Source organism: Staurois parvus, unplaced genomic scaffold (genome assembly GCF_062004578.1).
Source record: "Staurois parvus isolate SC_StPar_1 unplaced genomic scaffold, SC_StPar_1.0 ptg000020l, whole genome shotgun sequence".
Classification (NCBI taxonomy): Eukaryota; Metazoa; Chordata; class Amphibia; order Anura; family Ranidae; genus Staurois; species Staurois parvus.
The window spans coordinates 6120292-6138846 of NW_028317816.1; the positions used below are offsets into that span (position 1 = coordinate 6120292).

The following is an 18555-nucleotide window of genomic DNA, read 5'->3' on the forward strand; positions in this document are numbered from 1 at the left end:
GTGCACTGTTTTGTGCTTGCCGTGGACACCAGGCTGGCATAACCTAGGCTAAAAGGTCCAGCAAACTCGCAGGGCTTTGAAGAGATCAGCTGGAAGCATCAAGAGCAGGGCTGCTGCCTAAACCATGCCATTGCGGCACAAAGCTCCCGAGGCCACTCTTAAAACCTTTTCAAGGGCTTAATCTGCAGCCAAAGAAAGGCGCTGCTGAGAGTCGAACTCAGGATCTCCTGTTTACTAGACAGGCGCTTTAACCAACTAAGCCACAGCACCACACCCGGACACTGTGCTCGTGCCAAAGGCAGACTTGTGTCAGCACAGGCACAGAACAGTTGTGAGGAACTTCTTGACAAATGTTACGCACATCAAGCTTCAAAATCTCTAACGCAGCATGAAAGGCAGAGGAGGAGATAGCAAAGGAGACTATGCAACGTCCTTTTGAACTCATCACTCCTCCAAAAGTTGTTGTTTTTTTCTTTTTCTTCTTTTTTCATTGCTTATTTTTCTTAGCTGTTTGGTGCCAAGAAAAACCAGCTTACGAGTAGCTTGAAAACTTTCCAGCTTTGTACATTGCTTCATTTTTGCTAAAAGGTTTAAGAGCCAAGGCTACAACTCAGATATCTCTTGTGAAGTCAAGAGGTAACAGTGGGCCAATCCCACCTAATCTTATTTTAAACAGGCAGAGTCTGTGCTCTAGAATCAAACAATGGACCGAAAATAAAAGAAGTTGGGAAAAACCAATTTGCCCATCTTTTGGCTTCCACTCCAGTGAAGATGAAATGCATGCGGGCAAAAAGATTTGGGGAAGGAAACTATCTGCATCTTGCTTCAGACCGTTTCTTACGCTTCTAACTTTTCATTTGTCCCTTGGAAGACAGCAGGCAGACATCCTCCTGTTTTTGGAAGAACACAGAGTCCTTGATCTAGAGCTAATCAACAGGCTGAAAATGAACAAAGATGGGGAAGAAAAATAGGAACGCTGCCATTTTTCATACATCCTCCACCCTTGACGTTTGAATTCATGATCGCCAAGAGGAGTTTGTGAATATGACTATTTGTGGAAAGACATCCTGCATGTGTCTTTTAACCAAATGAATCATTGCCCGAGGTGAAGTCAAAGGGAACAGATACTGAAGCGGTGACAAGAGTTTTGGGACCCCAACCACAGTCAAACACTTTGCATTCATGTAAAAATGCCAGCCAGGTAGGAGAAAAGTGTAGACTTGAAATTGATGGTTGAGCTACATCTCTGAATGTCCTGGCAAAAGAGTGGCTCCATCCAGGCGAATTTCTCTTGACGCGGGCACAGTTCATCATCTAGAGCCAATAAAAAAGGAACAGCAGAAAGTGAAAAAAAAAGATGGGGAATACATGACATTTTGCACCTGTTGACGCTTCCTAATTCCATGCCGTTAGACTGCGTGTCTGCAGCAAAGTTGGTGAGCATTACTACTTGTGACTTGCTTTACACCCTTGATTGCATTTGTAACATTTGATTATACCCTTGGCAGAAAAGGAAGAATGAAGCTTTTGTCACAATGAATTGACAGCACGGAAGCAAGGTGCTCTATTAGGAGGTGAGAAACGGCATCCTGCTTGTGTCTTTTCCTCAAGTTTCTGCTTGTGACATGCAGCTCCCAAAATCAAAATTCGCAAGCTTGCTGTGGATGAGGTGGCCGAGTGGTTAAGGCGATGGACTGCTAATCCATTGTGCTCTGCATGCATGGGTTCGAATCCCATCCTCATCGAGCCCTTCGTCTAAAGGTGCACTGTTTTGTGCTTGCCGTGGACACCAGGCTGGCATAACCTAGGCTAAAAGGTCCAGCAAACTCGCAGGGCTTTGAAGAGATCAGCTGGAAGCATCAAGGGCTGCTGCCTAAACCATGCCATTGCGGCACAAAGCTCCCGAGGCCACTCTTAAAACCTTTTCAAGGGCTTAATCTGCAGCCAAAGAAAGGCGCTGCTGAGAGTCGAACTCAGGATCTCCTGTTTACTAGACAGGCGCTTTAACCAACTAAGCCACAGCACCACACCCGGACACTGTGCTCGTGCCAAAGGCAGACTTGTGTCAGCACAGGCACAGAACAGTTGTGAGGAACTTCTTGACAAATGTTACGCACATCAAGCTTCAAAATCTCTAACGCAGCATGAAAGGCAGAGGAGGAGATAGCAAAGGAGACTATGCAACGTCCTTTTGAACTCATCACTCCTCCAAAAGTTGTTGTTTTTTTCTTTTTCTTCTTTTTTCATTGCTTATTTTTCTTAGCTGTTTGGTGCCAAGAAAAACCAGCTTACGAGTAGCTTGAAAACTTTCCAGCTTTGTACATTGCTTCATTTTTGCTAAAAGGTTTAAGAGCCAAGGCTACAACTCAGATATCTCTTGTGAAGTCAAGAGGTAACAGTGGGCCAATCCTACCTAATCTTATTTTAAACAGGCAGAGTCTGTGCTCTAGAATCAAACAATGGACCGAAAATAAAAGAAGGTGGGAAAAACCAATTTGCCCATCTTTTGGCTTCCACTCCTGTGAAGATGAAATGCATGCGGGCAAAAAGATTTGGGGAAGGAAACTATCTGCATCTTGCTTCAGACCGTTTCTTACGCTTCTAACTTTTCATTTGTCCCTTGGAAGACAGCAGGCAGACATCCTCCTGTTTTTGGAAGAACACAGAGTCCTTGATCTAGAGCTAATCAACAGGCTGAAAATGAACAAAGATGGGGAAGAAAAATAGGAACGCTGCCATTTTTCATACATCCTCCACCCTTGACGTTTGAATTCATGATCGCCAAGAGGAGTTTGTGAATATGACTATTTGTGGAAAGACATCCTGCATGTGTCTTTTAACCAAATGAATCATTGCCCGAGGTGAAGTCAAAGGGAACAGATACTGAAGCGGTGACAAGAGTTTTGGGACCCCAACCACAGTCAAACACTTTGCATTCATGTAAAAATGCCAGCCAGGTAGGAGAAAAGTGTAGACTTGAAATTGATGGTTGAGCTACATCTCTGAATGTCCTGGCAAAAGAGTGGCTCCATCCAGGCGAATTTCTCTTGACGCGGGCACAGTTCATCATCTAGAGCCAATAAAAAAGGAACAGCAGAAAGTGAAAAAAAAAGATGGGGAATACATGACATTTTGCACCTGTTGACGCTTCCTAATTCCATGCCGTTAGACTGCGTGTCTGCAGCAAAGTTGGTGAGCATTACTACTTGTGACTTGCTTTACACCCTTGATTGCATTTGTAACATTTGATTATACCCTTGGCAGAAAAGGAAGAATGAAGCTTTTGTCACAATGAATTGACAGCACGGAAGCAAGGTGCTCTATTAGGAGGTGAGAAACGGCATCCTGCTTGTGTCTTTTCCTCAAGTTTCTGCTTGTGACATGCAGCTCCCAAAATCAAAATTCGCAAGCTTGCTGTGGATGAGGTGGCCGAGTGGTTAAGGCGATGGACTGCTAATCCATTGTGCTCTGCATGCATGGGTTCGAATCCCATCCTCATCGAGCCCTTCGTCTAAAGGTGCACTGTTTTGTGCTTGCCGTGGACACCAGGCTGGCATAACCTAGGCTAAAAGGTCCAGCAAACTCGCAGGGCTTTGAAGAGATCAGCTGGAAGCATCAAGAGCATGGCTGCTGCCTAAACCATGCCATTGCGGCACAAAGCTCCCGAGGCCACTCTTAAAACCTTTTCAAGGGCTTAATCTGCAGCCAAAGAAAGGCGCTGCTGAGAGTCGAACTCAGGATCTCCTGTTTACTAGACAGGCGCTTTAACCAACTAAGCCACAGCACCACACCCGGACACTGTGCTCGTGCCAAAGGCAGACTTGTGTCAGCACAGGCACAGAACAGTTGTGAGGAACTTCTTGACAAATGTTACGCACATCAAGCTTCAAAATCTCTAACGCAGCATGAAAGGCAGAGGAGGAGATAGCAAAGGAGACTATGCAACGTCCTTTTGAACTCATCACTCCTCCAAAAGTTGTTGTTTTTTTCTTTTTCTTCTTTTTTCATTGCTTATTTTTCTTAGCTGTTTGGTGCCAAGAAAAACCAGCTTACGAGTAGCTTGAAAACTTTCCAGCTTTGTACATTGCTTCATTTTTGCTAAAAGGTTTAAGAGCCAAGGCTACAACTCAGATATCTCTTGTGAAGTCAAGAGGTAACAGTGGGCCAATCCCACCTAATCTTATTTTAAACAGGCAGAGTCTGTGCTCTAGAATCAAACAATGGACCGAAAATAAAAGAAGTTGGGAAAAACCAATTTGCCCATCTTTTGGCTTCCACTCCAGTGAAGATGAAATGCATGCGGGCAAAAAGATTTGGGGAAGGAAACTATCTGCATCTTGCTTCAGACCGTTTCTTACGCTTCTAACTTTTCATTTGTCCCTTGGAAGACAGCAGGCAGACATCCTCCTGTTTTTGGAAGAACACAGAGTCCTTGATCTAGAGCTAATCAACAGGCTGAAAATGAACAAAGATGGGGAAGAAAAATAGGAACGCTGCCATTTTTCATACATCCTCCACCCTTGACGTTTGAATTCATGATCGCCAAGAGGAGTTTGTGAATATGACTATTTGTGGAAAGACATCCTGCATGTGTCTTTTAACCAAATGAATCATTGCCCGAGGTGAAGTCAAAGGGAACAGATACTGAAGCGGTGACAAGAGTTTTGGGACCCCAACCACAGTCAAACACTTTGCATTCATGTAAAAATGCCAGCCAGGTAGGAGAAAAGTGTAGACTTGAAATTGATGGTTGAGCTACATCTCTGAATGTCCTGGCAAAAGAGTGGCTCCATCCAGGCGAATTTCTCTTGACGCGGGCACAGTTCATCATCCAGAGCCAATAAAAAAGGAACAGCAGAAAGTGAAAAAAAAAGATGGGGAATACATGACATTTTGCACCTGTTGACGCTTCCTAATTCCATGCCGTTAGACTGCGTGTCTGCAGCAAAGTTGGTGAGCATTACTACTTGTGACTTGCTTTACACCCTTGATTGCATTTGTAACATTTGATTATACCCTTGGCAGAAAAGGAAGAATGAAGCTTTTGTCACAATGAATTGACAGCACGGAAGCAAGGTGCTCTATTAGGAGGTGAGAAACGGCATCCTGCTTGTGTCTTTTCCTCAAGTTTCTGCTTGTGACATGCAGCTCCCAAAATCAAAGCTCGCAAGCTTGCTGTGGATGAGGTGGCCGAGTGGTTAAGGCGATGGACTGCTAATCCATTGTGCTCTGCATGCATGGGTTCGAATCCCATCCTCATCGAGCCCTTCGTCTAAAGGTGCACTGTTTTGTGCTTGCCGTGGACACCAGGCTGGCATAACCTAGGCTAAAAGGTCCAGCAAACTCGCAGGGCTTTGAAGAGATCAGCTGGAAGCATCAAGAGCAGGGCTGCTGCCTAAACCATGCCATTGCGGCACAAAGCTCCCGAGGCCACTCTTAAAACCTTTTCAAGGGCTTAATCTGCAGCCAAAGAAAGGCGCTGCTGAGAGTCGAACTCAGGATCTCCTGTTTACTAGACAGGCGCTTTAACCAACTAAGCCACAGCACCACACCCGGACACTGTGCTCGTGCCAAAGGCAGACTTGTGTCAGCACAGGCACAGAACAGTTGTGAGGAACTTCTTGACAAATGTTACGCACATCAAGCTTCAAAATCTCTAACGCAGCATGAAAGGCAGAGGAGGAGATAGCAAAGGAGACTATGCAACGTCCTTTTGAACTCATCACTCCTCCAAAAGTTGTTGTTTTTTTCTTTTTCTTCTTTTTTCATTGCTTATTTTTCTTAGCTGTTTGGTGCCAAGAAAAACCAGCTTACGAGTAGCTTGAAAACTTTCCAGCTTTGTACATTGCTTCATTTTTGCTAAAAGGTTTAAGAGCCAAGGCTACAACTCAGATATCTCTTGTGAAGTCAAGAGGTAACAGTGGGCCAATCCCACCTAATCTTATTTTAAACAGGCAGAGTCTGTGCTCTAGAATCAAACAATGGACCGAAAATAAAAGAAGTTGGGAAAAACCAATTTGCCCATCTTTTGGCTTCCACTCCAGTGAAGATGAAATGCATGCGGGCAAAAAGATTTGGGGAAGGAAACTATCTGCATCTTGCTTCAGACCGTTTCTTACGCTTCTAACTTTTCATTTGTCCCTTGGAAGACAGCAGGCAGACATCCTCCTGTTTTTGGAAGAACACAGAGTCCTTGATCTAGAGCTAATCAACAGGCTGAAAATGAACAAAGATGGGGAAGAAAAATAGGAACGCTGCCATTTTTCATACATCCTCCACCCTTGACGTTTGAATTCATGATCGCCAAGAGGAGTTTGTGAATATGACTATTTGTGGAAAGACATCCTGCATGTGTCTTTTAACCAAATGAATCATTGCCCGAGGTGAAGTCAAAGGGAACAGATACTGAAGCGGTGACAAGAGTTTTGGGACCCCAACCACAGTCAAACACTTTGCATTCATGTAAAAATGCCAGCCAGGTAGGAGAAAAGTGTAGACTTGAAATTGATGGTTGAGCTACATCTCTGAATGTCCTGGCAAAAGAGTGGCTCCATCCAGGCGAATTTCTCTTGACGCGGGCACAGTTCATCATCTAGAGCCAATAAAAAAGGAACAGCAGAAAGTGAAAAAAAAAGATGGGGAATACATGACATTTTGCACCTGTTGACGCTTCCTAATTCCATGCCGTTAGACTGCGTGTCTGCAGCAAAGTTGGTGAGCATTACTACTTGTGACTTGCTTTACACCCTTGATTGCATTTGTAACATTTGATTATACCCTTGGCAGAAAAGGAAGAATGAAGCTTTTGTCACAATGAATTGACAGCACGGAAGCAAGGTGCTCTATTAGGAGGTGAGAAACGGCATCCTGCTTGTGTCTTTTCCTCAAGTTTCTGCTTGTGACATGCAGCTCCCAAAATCAAAGCTCGCAAGCTTGCTGTGGATGAGGTGGCCGAGTGGTTAAGGCGATGGACTGCTAATCCATTGTGCTCTGCATGCATGGGTTCGAATCCCATCCTCATCGAGCCCTTCGTCTAAAGGTGCACTGTTTTGTGCTTGCCGTGGACACCAGGCTAACCTAGGCTAAAAGGCATAACCTAGGCTAAAAGGTCCAGCAAACTTGCAGGGCTTTGAAGAGATCAGCTGGAAGCATCAAGAGCAGGGCTGCTGCCTAAACCATGCCATTGCGGCAAAAAGCTCCCGAGGCCACTCTTAAAACCTTTTCAAAGGCTTAATCTGCAGCCAAAGAAAGGCGCTGCTGAGAGTTGAACTCGGGATCTCCTGTTTACTAGACAGGCGCTTTAACCAACTAAGCCACAGCACCACACCCAGACACTGTGCTCGTGCCAAAGGCAGACTTGTGTCAGCACAGGCACAGAACAGTTGTGAGGAACTTCTTGACAAATGTTACGCACATCAAGCTTCAAAATCTCTAACGCAGCATGAAAGGCAGAGGAGGAGATAGCAAAGGAGACTATGCAACGTCCTTTTGAACTCATCACTCCTCCAAAAGTTGTTGTTTTTTTCTTTTTCTTCTTTTTTCATTGCTTATTTTTCTTAGCTGTTTGGTGCCAAGAAAAACCAGCTTACGAGTAGCTTGAAAACTTTCCAGCTTTGTACATTGCTTCATTTTTGCTAAAAGGTTTAAGAGCCAAGGCTACAACTCAGATATCTCTTGTGAAGTCAAGAGGTAACAGTGGGCCAATCCCACCTAATCTTTTTTTAAACAGGCAGAGTCTGTGCTCTAGAATCAAACAATGGACCGAAAATAAAAGAAGGTGGGAAAAACCAATTTGCCCATCTTTTGGCTTCCACTCCCGTGAAGATGAAATGCATGCGGGCAAAAAGATTTGGGGAAGGAAACTATCTGCATCTTGCTTCAGACCGTTTCTTATGCTTCTAACTTTTCATTTGTCCCTTGGAAGACAGCAGGCAGACATCCTCCTGTTTTTGGAAGAACACAGAGTCCTTGATCTAGAGCTAATCAACAGGCTGAAAATGAACAAAGATGGGGAAGAAAAATAGGAACGCTGCCATTTTTCATACATCCTCCACCCTTGACGTTTGAATTCATGATCGCCAAGAGGAGTTTGTGAATATGACTATTTGTGGAAAGACATCCTGCATGTGTCTTTTAACCAAATGAATCATTGCCCGAGGTGAAGTCAAAGGGAACAGATACTGAAGCGGTGACAAGAGTTTTGGGACCCCAACCACAGTCAAACACTTTGCATTCATGTAAAAATGCCAGCCAGGTAGGAGAAAAGTGTAGACTTGAAATTGATGGTTGAGCTACATCTCTGAATGTCCTGGCAAAAGAGTGGCTCCATCCAGGCGAATTTCTCTTGACGCGGGCACAGTTCATCATCTAGAGCCAATAAAAAAGGAACAGCAGAAAGTGAAAAAAAAAGATGGGGAATACATGACATTTTGCACCTGTTGACGCTTCCTAATTCCATGCCGTTAGACTGCGTGTCTGCAGCAAAGTTGGTGAGCATTACTACTTGTGACTTGCTTTACACCCTTGATTGCATTTGTAACATTTGATTATACCCTTGGCAGAAAAGGAAGAATGAAGCTTTTGTCACAATGAATTGACAGCACGGAAGCAAGGTGCTCTATTAGGAGGTGAGAAACGGCATCCTGCTTGTGTCTTTTCCTCAAGTTTCTGCTTGTGACATGCAGCTCCCAAAATCAAAATTCGCAAGCTTGCTGTGGATGAGGTGGCCGAGTGGTTAAGGCGATGGACTGCTAATCCATTGTGCTCTGCATGCATGGGTTCGAATCCCATCCTCATCGAGCCCTTCGTCTAAAGGTGCACTGTTTTGTGCTTGCCGTGGACACCAGGCTGGCATAACCTAGGCTAAAAGGTCCAGCAAACTCGCAGGGCTTTGAAGAGATCAGCTGGAAGCATCAAGAGCAGGGCTGCTGCCTAAACCATGCCATTGCGGCACAAAGCTCCCGAGGCCACTCTTAAAACCTTTTCAAGGGCTTAATCTGCAGCCAAAGAAAGGCGCTGCTGAGAGTCGAACTCAGGATCTCCTGTTTACTAGACAGGCGCTTTAACCAACTAAGCCACAGCACCACACCCGGACACTGTGCTCGTGCCAAAGGCAGACTTGTGTCAGCACAGGCACAGAACAGTTGTGAGGAACTTCTTGACAAATGTTACGCACATCAAGCTTCAAAATCTCTAACGCAGCATGAAAGGCAGAGGAGGAGATAGCAAAGGAGACTATGCAACGTCCTTTTGAACTCATCACTCCTCCAAAAGTTGTTGTTTTTTTCTTTTTCTTCTTTTTTCATTGCTTATTTTTCTTAGCTGTTTGGTGCCAAGAAAAACCAGCTTACGAGTAGCTTGAAAACTTTCCAGCTTTGTACATTGCTTCATTTTTGCTAAAAGGTTTAAGAGCCAAGGCTACAACTCAGATATCTCTTGTGAAGTCAAGAGGTAACAGTGGGCCAATCCCACCTAATCTTATTTTAAACAGGCAGAGTCTGTACTCTAGAATCAAACAATGGACCGAAAATAAAAGAAGTTGGGAAAAACCAATTTGCCCATCTTTTGGCTTCCACTCCTGTGAAGATGAAATGCATGCGGGCAAAAAGATTTGGGGAAGGAAACTATCTGCATCTTGCTTCAGACCGTTTCTTACGCTTCTAACTTTTCATTTGTCCCTTGGAAGACAGCAGGCAGACATCCTCCTGTTTTTGGAAGAACACAGAGTCCTTGATCTAGAGCTAATCAACAGGCTGAAAATGAACAAAGATGGGGAAGAAAAATAGGAACGCTGCCATTTTTCATACATCCTCCACCCTTGACGTTTGAATTCATGATCGCCAAGAGGAGTTTGTGAATATGACTATTTGTGGAAAGACATCCTGCATGTGTCTTTTAACCAAATGAATCATTGCCCGAGGTGAAGTCAAAGGGAACAGATACTGAAGCGGTGACAAGAGTTTTGGGACCCCAACCACAGTCAAACACTTTGCATTCATGTAAAAATGCCAGCCAGGTAGGAGAAAAGTGTAGACTTGAAATTGATGGTTGAGCTACATCTCTGAATGTCCTGGCAAAAGAGTGGCTCCATCCAGGCGAATTTCTCTTGACGCGGGCACAGTTCATCATCCAGAGCCAATAAAAAAGGAACAGCAGAAAGTGAAAAAAAAAGATGGGGAATACATGACATTTTGCACCTGTTGACGCTTCCTAATTCCATGCCGTTAGACTGCGTGTCTGCAGCAAAGTTGGTGAGCATTACTACTTGTGACTTGCTTTACACCCTTGATTGCATTTGTAACATTTGATTATACCCTTGGCAGAAAAGGAAGAATGAAGCTTTTGTCACAATGAATTGACAGCACGGAAGCAAGGTGCTCTATTAGGAGGTGAGAAACGGCATCCTGCTTGTGTCTTTTCCTCAAGTTTCTGCTTGTGACATGCAGCTCCCAAAATCAAAGCTCGCAAGCTTGCTGTGGATGAGGTGGCCGAGTGGTTAAGGCGATGGACTGCTAATCCATTGTGCTCTGCATGCATGGGTTCGAATCCCATCCTCATCGAGCCCTTCGTCTAAAGGTGCACTGTTTTGTGCTTGCCGTGGACACCAGGCTGGCATAACCTAGGCTAAAAGGTCCAGCAAACTCGCAGGGCTTTGAAGAGATCAGCTGGAAGCATCAAGAGCAGGGCTGCTGCCTAAACCATGCCATTGCGGCACAAAGCTCCCGAGGCCACTCTTAAAACCTTTTCAAGGGCTTAATCTGCAGCCAAAGAAAGGCGCTGCTGAGAGTCGAACTCAGGATCTCCTGTTTACTAGACAGGCGCTTTAACCAACTAAGCCACAGCACCACACCCGGACACTGTGCTCGTGCCAAAGGCAGACTTGTGTCAGCACAGGCACAGAACAGTTGTGAGGAACTTCTTGACAAATGTTACGCACATCAAGCTTCAAAATCTCTAACGCAGCATGAAAGGCAGAGGAGGAGATAGCAAAGGAGACTATGCAACGTCCTTTTGAACTCATCACTCCTCCAAAAGTTGTTGTTTTTTTCTTTTTCTTCTTTTTTCATTGCTTATTTTTCTTAGCTGTTTGGTGCCAAGAAAAACCAGCTTACGAGTAGCTTGAAAACTTTCCAGCTTTGTACATTGCTTCATTTTTGCTAAAAGGTTTAAGAGCCAAGGCTACAACTCAGATATCTCTTGTGAAGTCAAGAGGTAACAGTGGGCCAATCCCACCTAATCTTATTTTAAACAGGCAGAGTCTGTGCTCTAGAATCAAACAATGGACCGAAAATAAAAGAAGTTGGGAAAAACCAATTTGCCCATCTTTTGGCTTCCACTCCAGTGAAGATGAAATGCATGCGGGCAAAAAGATTTGGGGAAGGAAACTATCTGCATCTTGCTTCAGACCGTTTCTTACGCTTCTAACTTTTCATTTGTCCCTTGGAAGACAGCAGGCAGACATCCTCCTGTTTTTGGAAGAACACAGAGTCCTTGATCTAGAGCTAATCAACAGGCTGAAAATGAACAAAGATGGGGAAGAAAAATAGGAACGCTGCCATTTTTCATACATCCTCCACCCTTGACGTTTGAATTCATGATCGCCAAGAGGAGTTTGTGAATATGACTATTTGTGGAAAGACATCCTGCATGTGTCTTTTAACCAAATGAATCATTGCCCGAGGTGAAGTCAAAGGGAACAGATACTGAAGCGGTGACAAGAGTTTTGGGACCCCAACCACAGTCAAACACTTTGCATTCATGTAAAAATGCCAGCCAGGTAGGAGAAAAGTGTAGACTTGAAATTGATGGTTGAGCTACATCTCTGAATGTCCTGGCAAAAGAGTGGCTCCATCCAGGCGAATTTCTCTTGACGCGGGCACAGTTCATCATCCAGAGCCAATAAAAAAGGAACAGCAGAAAGTGAAAAAAAAAGATGGGGAATACATGACATTTTGCACCTGTTGACGCTTCCTAATTCCATGCCGTTAGACTGCGTGTCTGCAGCAAAGTTGGTGAGCATTACTACTTGTGACTTGCTTTACACCCTTGATTGCATTTGTAACATTTGATTATACCCTTGGCAGAAAAGGAAGAATGAAGCTTTTGTCACAATGAATTGACAGCACGGAAGCAAGGTGCTCTATTAGGAGGTGAGAAACGGCATCCTGCTTGTGTCTTTTCCTCAAGTTTCTGCTTGTGACATGCAGCTCCCAAAATCAAAGCTCGCAAGCTTGCTGTGGATGAGGTGGCCGAGTGGTTAAGGCGATGGACTGCTAATCCATTGTGCTCTGCATGCATGGGTTCGAATCCCATCCTCATCGAGCCCTTCGTCTAAAGGTGCACTGTTTTGTGCTTGCCGTGGACACCAGGCTGGCATAACCTAGGCTAAAAGGTCCAGCAAACTCGCAGGGCTTTGAAGAGATCAGCTGGAAGCATCAAGAGCAGGGCTGCTGCCTAAACCATGCCATTGCGGCACAAAGCTCCCGAGGCCACTCTTAAAACCTTTTCAAGGGCTTAATCTGCAGCCAAAGAAAGGCGCTGCTGAGAGTCGAACTCAGGATCTCCTGTTTACTAGACAGGCGCTTTAACCAACTAAGCCACAGCACCACACCCGGACACTGTGCTCGTGCCAAAGGCAGACTTGTGTCAGCACAGGCACAGAACAGTTGTGAGGAACTTCTTGACAAATGTTACGCACATCAAGCTTCAAAATCTCTAACGCAGCATGAAAGGCAGAGGAGGAGATAGCAAAGGAGACTATGCAACGTCCTTTTGAACTCATCACTCCTCCAAAAGTTGTTGTTTTTTTCTTTTTCTTCTTTTTTCATTGCTTATTTTTCTTAGCTGTTTGGTGCCAAGAAAAACCAGCTTACGAGTAGCTTGAAAACTTTCCAGCTTTGTACATTGCTTCATTTTTGCTAAAAGGTTTAAGAGCCAAGGCTACAACTCAGATATCTCTTGTGAAGTCAAGAGGTAACAGTGGGCCAATCCCACCTAATCTTATTTTAAACAGGCAGAGTCTGTGCTCTAGAATCAAACAATGGACCGAAAATAAAAGAAGTTGGGAAAAACCAATTTGCCCATCTTTTGGCTTCCACTCCAGTGAAGATGAAATGCATGCGGGCAAAAAGATTTGGGGAAGGAAACTATCTGCATCTTGCTTCAGACCGTTTCTTACGCTTCTAACTTTTCATTTGTCCCTTGGAAGACAGCAGGCAGACATCCTCCTGTTTTTGGAAGAACACAGAGTCCTTGATCTAGAGCTAATCAACAGGCTGAAAATGAACAAAGATGGGGAAGAAAAATAGGAACGCTGCCATTTTTCATACATCCTCCACCCTTGACGTTTGAATTCATGATCGCCAAGAGGAGTTTGTGAATATGACTATTTGTGGAAAGACATCCTGCATGTGTCTTTTAACCAAATGAATCATTGCCCGAGGTGAAGTCAAAGGGAACAGATACTGAAGCGGTGACAAGAGTTTTGGGACCCCAACCACAGTCAAACACTTTGCATTCATGTAAAAATGCCAGCCAGGTAGGAGAAAAGTGTAGACTTGAAATTGATGGTTGAGCTACATCTCTGAATGTCCTGGCAAAAGAGTGGCTCCATCCAGGCGAATTTCTCTTGACGCGGGCACAGTTCATCATCTAGAGCCAATAAAAAAGGAACAGCAGAAAGTGAAAAAAAAAGATGGGGAATACATGACATTTTGCACCTGTTGACGCTTCCTAATTCCATGCCGTTAGACTGCGTGTCTGCAGCAAAGTTGGTGAGCATTACTACTTGTGACTTGCTTTACACCCTTGATTGCATTTGTAACATTTGATTATACCCTTGGCAGAAAAGGAAGAATGAAGCTTTTGTCACAATGAATTGACAGCACGGAAGCAAGGTGCTCTATTAGGAGGTGAGAAACGGCATCCTGCTTGTGTCTTTTCCTCAAGTTTCTGCTTGTGACATGCAGCTCCCAAAATCAAAGCTCGCAAGCTTGCTGTGGATGAGGTGGCCGAGTGGTTAAGGCGATGGACTGCTAATCCATTGTGCTCTGCATGCATGGGTTCGAATCCCATCCTCATCGAGCCCTTCGTCTAAAGGTGCACTGTTTTGTGCTTGCCGTGGACACCAGGCTAACCTAGGCTAAAAGGCATAACCTAGGCTAAAAGGTCCAGCAAACTTGCAGGGCTTTGAAGAGATCAGCTGGAAGCATCAAGAGCAGGGCTGCTGCCTAAACCATGCCATTGCGGCAAAAAGCTCCCGAGGCCACTCTTAAAACCTTTTCAAAGGCTTAATCTGCAGCCAAAGAAAGGCGCTGCTGAGAGTTGAACTCGGGATCTCCTGTTTACTAGACAGGCGCTTTAACCAACTAAGCCACAGCACCACACCCAGACACTGTGCTCGTGCCAAAGGCAGACTTGTGTCAGCACAGGCACAGAACAGTTGTGAGGAACTTCTTGACAAATGTTACGCACATCAAGCTTCAAAATCTCTAACGCAGCATGAAAGGCAGAGGAGGAGATAGCAAAGGAGACTATGCAACGTCCTTTTGAACTCATCACTCCTCCAAAAGTTGTTGTTTTTTTCTTTTTCTTCTTTTTTCATTGCTTATTTTTCTTAGCTGTTTGGTGCCAAGAAAAACCAGCTTACGAGTAGCTTGAAAACTTTCCAGCTTTGTACATTGCTTCATTTTTGCTAAAAGGTTTAAGAGCCAAGGCTACAACTCAGATATCTCTTGTGAAGTCAAGAGGTAACAGTGGGCCAATCCCACCTAATCTTTTTTTAAACAGGCAGAGTCTGTGCTCTAGAATCAAACAATGGACCGAAAATAAAAGAAGGTGGGAAAAACCAATTTGCCCATCTTTTGGCTTCCACTCCCGTGAAGATGAAATGCATGCGGGCAAAAAGATTTGGGGAAGGAAACTATCTGCATCTTGCTTCAGACCGTTTCTTATGCTTCTAACTTTTCATTTGTCCCTTGGAAGACAGCAGGCAGACATCCTCCTGTTTTTGGAAGAACACAGAGTCCTTGATCTAGAGCTAATCAACAGGCTGAAAATGAACAAAGATGGGGAAGAAAAATAGGAACGCTGCCATTTTTCATACATCCTCCACCCTTGACGTTTGAATTCATGATCGCCAAGAGGAGTTTGTGAATATGACTATTTGTGGAAAGACATCCTGCATGTGTCTTTTAACCAAATGAATCATTGCCCGAGGTGAAGTCAAAGGGAACAGATACTGAAGCGGTGACAAGAGTTTTGGGACCCCAACCACAGTCAAACACTTTGCATTCATGTAAAAATGCCAGCCAGGTAGGAGAAAAGTGTAGACTTGAAATTGATGGTTGAGCTACATCTCTGAATGTCCTGGCAAAAGAGTGGCTCCATCCAGGCGAATTTCTCTTGACGCGGGCACAGTTCATCATCTAGAGCCAATAAAAAAGGAACAGCAGAAAGTGAAAAAAAAAGATGGGGAATACATGACATTTTGCACCTGTTGACGCTTCCTAATTCCATGCCGTTAGACTGCGTGTCTGCAGCAAAGTTGGTGAGCATTACTACTTGTGACTTGCTTTACACCCTTGATTGCATTTGTAACATTTGATTATACCCTTGGCAGAAAAGGAAGAATGAAGCTTTTGTCACAATGAATTGACAGCACGGAAGCAAGGTGCTCTATTAGGAGGTGAGAAACGGCATCCTGCTTGTGTCTTTTCCTCAAGTTTCTGCTTGTGACATGCAGCTCCCAAAATCAAAATTCGCAAGCTTGCTGTGGATGAGGTGGCCGAGTGGTTAAGGCGATGGACTGCTAATCCATTGTGCTCTGCATGCATGGGTTCGAATCCCATCCTCATCGAGCCCTTCGTCTAAAGGTGCACTGTTTTGTGCTTGCCGTGGACACCAGGCTGGCATAACCTAGGCTAAAAGGTCCAGCAAACTCGCAGGGCTTTGAAGAGATCAGCTGGAAGCATCAAGAGCAGGGCTGCTGCCTAAACCATGCCATTGCGGCACAAAGCTCCCGAGGCCACTCTTAAAACCTTTTCAAGGGCTTAATCTGCAGCCAAAGAAAGGCGCTGCTGAGAGTCGAACTCAGGATCTCCTGTTTACTAGACAGGCGCTTTAACCAACTAAGCCACAGCACCACACCCGGACACTGTGCTCGTGCCAAAGGCAGACTTGTGTCAGCACAGGCACAGAACAGTTGTGAGGAACTTCTTGACAAATGTTACGCACATCAAGCTTCAAAATCTCTAACGCAGCATGAAAGGCAGAGGAGGAGATAGCAAAGGAGACTATGCAACGTCCTTTTGAACTCATCACTCCTCCAAAAGTTGTTGTTTTTTTCTTTTTCTTCTTTTTTCATTGCTTATTTTTCTTAGCTGTTTGGTGCCAAGAAAAACCAGCTTACGAGTAGCTTGAAAACTTTCCAGCTTTGTACATTGCTTCATTTTTGCTAAAAGGTTTAAGAGCCAAGGCTACAACTCAGATATCTCTTGTGAAGTCAAGAGGTAACAGTGGGCCAATCCCACCTAATCTTATTTTAAACAGGCAGAGTCTGTACTCTAGAATCAAACAATGGACCGAAAATAAAAGAAGTTGGGAAAAACCAATTTGCCCATCTTTTGGCTTCCACTCCTGTGAAGATGAAATGCATGCGGGCAAAAAGATTTGGGGAAGGAAACTATCTGCATCTTGCTTCAGACCGTTTCTTACGCTTCTAACTTTTCATTTGTCCCTTGGAAGACAGCAGGCAGACATCCTCCTGTTTTTGGAAGAACACAGAGTCCTTGATCTAGAGCTAATCAACAGGCTGAAAATGAACAAAGATGGGGAAGAAAAATAGGAACGCTGCCATTTTTCATACATCCTCCACCCTTGACGTTTGAATTCATGATCGCCAAGAGGAGTTTGTGAATATGACTATTTGTGGAAAGACATCCTGCATGTGTCTTTTAACCAAATGAATCATTGCCCGAGGTGAAGTCAAAGGGAACAGATACTGAAGCGGTGACAAGAGTTTTGGGACCCCAACCACAGTCAAACACTTTGCATTCATGTAAAAATGCCAGCCAGGTAGGAGAAAAGTGTAGACTTGAAATTGATGGTTGAGCTACATCTCTGAATGTCCTGGCAAAAGAGTGGCTCCATCCAGGCGAATTTCTCTTGACGCGGGCACAGTTCATCATCCAGAGCCAATAAAAAAGGAACAGCAGAAAGTGAAAAAAAAAGATGGGGAATACATGACATTTTGCACCTGTTGACGCTTCCTAATTCCATGCCGTTAGACTGCGTGTCTGCAGCAAAGTTGGTGAGCATTACTACTTGTGACTTGCTTTACACCCTTGATTGCATTTGTAACATTTGATTATACCCTTGGCAGAAAAGGAAGAATGAAGCTTTTGTCACAATGAATTGACAGCACGGAAGCAAGGTGCTCTATTAGGAGGTGAGAAACGGCATCCTGCTTGTGTCTTTTCCTCAAGTTTCTGCTTGTGACATGCAGCTCCCAAAATCAAAGCTCGCAAGCTTGCTGTGGATGAGGTGGCCGAGTGGTTAAGGCGATGGACTGCTAATCCATTGTGCTCTGCATGCATGGGTTCGAATCCCATCCTCATCGAGCCCTTCGTCTAAAGGTGCACTGTTTTGTGCTTGCCGTGGACACCAGGCTGGCATAACCTAGGCTAAAAGGTCCAGCAAACTCGCAGGGCTTTGAAGAGATCAGCTGGAAGCATCAAGAGCAGGGCTGCTGCCTAAACCATGCCATTGCGGCACAAAGCTCCCGAGGCCACTCTTAAAACCTTTTCAAGGGCTTAATCTGCAGCCAAAGAAAGGCGCTGCTGAGAGTCGAACTCAGGATCTCCTGTTTACTAGACAGGCACTTTAACCAACTAAGCCACAGCACCACACCCGGACACTGTGCTCGTGCCAAAGGCAGACTTGTGTCAGCACAGGCACAGAACAGTTGTGAGGAACTTCTTGACAAATGTTACGCACATCAAGCTTCAAAATCTCTAACGCAGCATGAAAGGCAGAGGAGGAGATAGCAAAGGAGACTATGCAACGTCCTTTTGAACTCATCACTCCTCCAAAAGTTGTTGTTTTTTTCTTTTTCTTCTTTTTTCATTGCTTATTTTTCTTAGCTGTTTGGTGCCAAGAAAAACCAGCTTACGAGTAGCTTGAAAACTTTCCAGCTTTGTACATTGCTTCATTTTTGCTAAAAGGTTTAAGAGCCAAGGCTACAACTCAGATATCTCTTGTGAAGTCAAGAGGTAACAGTGGGCCAATCCCACCTAATCTTATTTTAAACAGGCAGAGTCTGTGCTCTAGAATCAAACAATGGACCGAAAATAAAAGAAGTTGGGAAAAACCAATTTGCCCATCTTTTGGCTTCCACTCCAGTGAAGATGAAATGCATGCGGGCAAAAAGATTTGGGGAAGGAAACTATCTGCATCTTGCTTCAGACCGTTTCTTACGCTTCTAACTTTTCATTTGTCCCTTGGAAGACAGCAGGCAGACATCCTCCTGTTTTTGGAAGAACACAGAGTCCTTGATCT

At 44.5% G+C, this 18555-nt stretch overlaps 19 non-coding genes across 19 annotated transcripts; 10 read left to right on the forward strand and 9 right to left on the reverse strand.

Annotated features, from left to right (window-relative positions):
- Nucleotides 1–196: 196 nt before the first annotated feature.
- Nucleotides 197–270, reverse strand: TRNAT-AGU (transfer RNA threonine (anticodon AGU)). The gene has a single exon. It is a non-coding gene; the product is annotated as a tRNA-Thr (tRNA).
- Nucleotides 271–1663: 1393 nt separating this feature from the next.
- Nucleotides 1664–1745, forward strand: TRNAS-GCU (transfer RNA serine (anticodon GCU)). The gene has a single exon. It is a non-coding gene; the product is annotated as a tRNA-Ser (tRNA).
- A 207-nt stretch (nt 1746–1952) lies between these two features.
- Nucleotides 1953–2026, reverse strand: TRNAT-AGU (transfer RNA threonine (anticodon AGU)). The gene has a single exon. It is a non-coding gene; the product is annotated as a tRNA-Thr (tRNA).
- Nucleotides 2027–3419: 1393 nt separating this feature from the next.
- TRNAS-GCU (transfer RNA serine (anticodon GCU)) lies at nt 3420–3501 on the forward strand. Its single transcript has one exon. It is a non-coding gene; the product is annotated as a tRNA-Ser (tRNA).
- A 212-nt stretch (nt 3502–3713) lies between these two features.
- On the reverse strand, nt 3714–3787 carry TRNAT-AGU (transfer RNA threonine (anticodon AGU)). Its single transcript has one exon. It is a non-coding gene; the product is annotated as a tRNA-Thr (tRNA).
- A 1393-nt stretch (nt 3788–5180) lies between these two features.
- On the forward strand, nt 5181–5262 carry TRNAS-GCU (transfer RNA serine (anticodon GCU)). The gene has a single exon. It is a non-coding gene; the product is annotated as a tRNA-Ser (tRNA).
- A 212-nt stretch (nt 5263–5474) lies between these two features.
- On the reverse strand, nt 5475–5548 carry TRNAT-AGU (transfer RNA threonine (anticodon AGU)). The gene has a single exon. It is a non-coding gene; the product is annotated as a tRNA-Thr (tRNA).
- A 1393-nt stretch (nt 5549–6941) lies between these two features.
- On the forward strand, nt 6942–7023 carry TRNAS-GCU (transfer RNA serine (anticodon GCU)). Its single transcript has one exon. It is a non-coding gene; the product is annotated as a tRNA-Ser (tRNA).
- A 1693-nt stretch (nt 7024–8716) lies between these two features.
- Nucleotides 8717–8798, forward strand: TRNAS-GCU (transfer RNA serine (anticodon GCU)). Its single transcript has one exon. It is a non-coding gene; the product is annotated as a tRNA-Ser (tRNA).
- A 212-nt stretch (nt 8799–9010) lies between these two features.
- Nucleotides 9011–9084, reverse strand: TRNAT-AGU (transfer RNA threonine (anticodon AGU)). The gene has a single exon. It is a non-coding gene; the product is annotated as a tRNA-Thr (tRNA).
- Nucleotides 9085–10477: 1393 nt separating this feature from the next.
- Nucleotides 10478–10559, forward strand: TRNAS-GCU (transfer RNA serine (anticodon GCU)). Its single transcript has one exon. It is a non-coding gene; the product is annotated as a tRNA-Ser (tRNA).
- Nucleotides 10560–10771: 212 nt separating this feature from the next.
- TRNAT-AGU (transfer RNA threonine (anticodon AGU)) lies at nt 10772–10845 on the reverse strand. Its single transcript has one exon. It is a non-coding gene; the product is annotated as a tRNA-Thr (tRNA).
- A 1393-nt stretch (nt 10846–12238) lies between these two features.
- Nucleotides 12239–12320, forward strand: TRNAS-GCU (transfer RNA serine (anticodon GCU)). The gene has a single exon. It is a non-coding gene; the product is annotated as a tRNA-Ser (tRNA).
- Nucleotides 12321–12532: 212 nt separating this feature from the next.
- Nucleotides 12533–12606, reverse strand: TRNAT-AGU (transfer RNA threonine (anticodon AGU)). The gene has a single exon. It is a non-coding gene; the product is annotated as a tRNA-Thr (tRNA).
- Nucleotides 12607–13999: 1393 nt separating this feature from the next.
- Nucleotides 14000–14081, forward strand: TRNAS-GCU (transfer RNA serine (anticodon GCU)). Its single transcript has one exon. It is a non-coding gene; the product is annotated as a tRNA-Ser (tRNA).
- A 1693-nt stretch (nt 14082–15774) lies between these two features.
- On the forward strand, nt 15775–15856 carry TRNAS-GCU (transfer RNA serine (anticodon GCU)). Its single transcript has one exon. It is a non-coding gene; the product is annotated as a tRNA-Ser (tRNA).
- A 212-nt stretch (nt 15857–16068) lies between these two features.
- Nucleotides 16069–16142, reverse strand: TRNAT-AGU (transfer RNA threonine (anticodon AGU)). The gene has a single exon. It is a non-coding gene; the product is annotated as a tRNA-Thr (tRNA).
- Nucleotides 16143–17535: 1393 nt separating this feature from the next.
- Nucleotides 17536–17617, forward strand: TRNAS-GCU (transfer RNA serine (anticodon GCU)). Its single transcript has one exon. It is a non-coding gene; the product is annotated as a tRNA-Ser (tRNA).
- A 212-nt stretch (nt 17618–17829) lies between these two features.
- TRNAT-AGU (transfer RNA threonine (anticodon AGU)) lies at nt 17830–17903 on the reverse strand. Its single transcript has one exon. It is a non-coding gene; the product is annotated as a tRNA-Thr (tRNA).
- Nucleotides 17904–18555: the final 652 nt, after the last annotated feature.